Below are 2,543 nucleotides of genomic sequence, written 5' to 3' on the forward strand. Positions count from 1 at the left end.
GTACAGTTCTTGTAATTGTCTTTCAGAGCTCATAGCTGGTTGAAAGTCTTATACCCAGTCTGCGACGATAGTCAAATAGCGACAGCACTGACCATATACATTTAGATTGTTAAGAACTTCTTTACTGCTGTGAACACCTACTTTGACCGACACATAGAAACAATAAATATACAGAAAACATCTGACCATTGTCATCAAGAGCATTACATAACAAAATGATAAAGCGATTTCCTACCTATGGGAGGGAACCACCCTCGAAGTCTCCTAATAATCTGTGGTTTCGTCACAAGAACTGCGTTACGGAAAGCTACACCTCGTTGGCATGCCGGGGATACTGGGGCCATGGTTCACTGACACAATACCTTTTTTCTATGAGATTGCTTTCAAGCGGCCTGCCTCTCGAAATTCAACACGCTGAACAAGTGGCAGTTCGGGTGTGTACCGCAGGTATGAGCACGGCACGCTGGTCCACGTACCGCGGCTGCTTTTGGTGCGGCAGTCCGCCCACACGCCCGCGACCTGTTCCGGCGCTGCGGTGACTCAGAGGCATACGTTCTCAAAAATGCATCGCCAGGCTGTTGCAAAACGAGCTTTTCTGCTGGGTTAGCTCCCTGTAATGGTACTGCTAACGCAAACGTAATAAACCCTATTGCACACACTGTGTATTGCATTTTGATATGACTGTTCGATACTGACCGGTATCTCGTTAAACACAGGCAAACCCCAGCAGGTTTCATGGTTACTGGAACGTGAAATGGATCTCTGATTGATAAAGCACAGGTGTGAAACGATTACCTACAACTTTTGTGAGGCCTAATCACACATAGTACTCACATACTAGTCACACATATTACGCGAGTTTCGACAAGATGTGGTATTTCGTGAGTCTTGTGGGTTTTGCCCGTTTTGTGTGTCGTGATACTGCCAGTTATCCCTCTATTCGTTCGTCACTTTTTTTCACTAAAAAGGGGGACATTGGATGTAAGTACTGTGACTCTCCATTTGAGTTTCGAAAACGAGTAGTCTTTCTCAAGTTTCTACTCCGTCGTACTTTTGTATCGCATCTATTCAGGATGGGAAACACTATGGTAAGAAATACTCTCACCTCCCTGGCAAGGCCTATGATCGTGCCCTAGTGGGAGGATCACTGGCTACTTTTGAGGTGTTACATGATGCGAGGTGTGAAAGCAGCGAGACAGCCCCCAGAGGTGATGAAGCACACTTTTAACAAGCTTTCGGAGAGTATACTTACTTAGGATAATGCATTTCTCCCATGGGGTGAGGACCCAAAAGTGTGTGTTGCTGGTGGTGTATAAATTCCAGTATGCCTTGTTTTAAATTATTGTGCTTTGTATCACGAAACGAGGGCTTCATGCGGATTACCAACAATTTGTTCTCTATTTACCCGTACGATTAGACGAAAAATGAACTACGTTTTAGAATTTTTTCGTAGTTTACTACATAGGATCCAACGGCCTTGCCGCAGTGGTAACACTGGTTCCCGTCAGATCACCGACGTTAAGCGCTGTCGGGCTGGGCTTGCACTTGGATGGGAGACCATCCGGTCTGTCTAGCGCTGTTGGTAAGCGGGGTGCACTCAGCCCTTGTGATGCAAACTGAGGAGGTACTTAATTGAGAAGTAGCGGCTCAGGTCACGAAAACTGACAACGGCCGGGAGGGTTGTGTGTTGACCACATCCCCCTCCATATCCGCATCCAGTGATGCCTATGGGCTGAGGATGACCCGGCGGCCGGTCGGTACCGTTGGGCTTTCATGGCCTGTTCGGAAGGAGTTTAGTTTAGTTTTAGTTTACTAAATAGGACGTTTTTGCTAAACTTTTTGTTTGTTTTGAATGTAATCAGAGAGCCGGCCAGAGTGACCGAGCAGTTCTAGGCGCTTCAGTGTGGACCCGCGCGACAGCTGCGGTCGCAGGTTCGAATCCGGCCTCGGGCATGGATGTGTGTGATGTCCTTATGTTAATTAGGTTTAAGTAGTTCTAAGTTCTAGGGGACTGAAGACATCAGATTTTAAGTCCCATAGTGCTCAGAGCCATTCGAACCATTTTGTAATCAGAGAGCTAAATTTCGCGAAATACTTTTTTAGTCTTTATGAAGCCACTGGGAGACAGCAAGAAGTCTTTTAAGAAAAGTTTAGTGCTACACTATGTGATCAAAAGTATCCGGAAATCTGGTTGAAAATGACGTAAAGTTTGTGGCGGCCTCCATCGGTAATGCTGGAATTCAATATGATGCTGGCCCACCCTTTGCCTTGATGACAGCTTCCACTCTCGCAGGCATACGTTCAGTCAGGTGCTGGAAGGTTTGTCGGGGAACGGCAGTCCATTCTTTACGGAGTGCTACACTGAGGAGAGGTATCGATGTCGGTCGGTGTTCAATCGTCCAATGTTTACACTCCTTACACCAAGCGAGGCGTCGTTTGGCATTTACCGGCGTGATGTGTGGCTTATGAGCAGCCGCTCGACCATGAAATCTAAGTTTTCTCACCTCCCTCCTGACTATCGTAGTACTTGCAGTGGATCGTGA

General features: G+C 46.8%; 1 pseudogene; it reads left to right on the forward strand.

Moving 5' to 3' along the window:
* The first annotated feature begins 1,467 nt into the window (after nt 1-1,467).
* On the forward strand, nt 1,468-1,585 carry LOC124790328 (annotated as a pseudogene).
* The last annotated feature ends 958 nt before the right edge of the window (nt 1,586-2,543 follow it).

The sequence above is a fragment of the Schistocerca piceifrons genome, chromosome 3 (genome assembly GCF_021461385.2).
Source record: "Schistocerca piceifrons isolate TAMUIC-IGC-003096 chromosome 3, iqSchPice1.1, whole genome shotgun sequence".
NCBI classification, from domain to species: Eukaryota; Metazoa; Arthropoda; class Insecta; order Orthoptera; family Acrididae; genus Schistocerca; species Schistocerca piceifrons.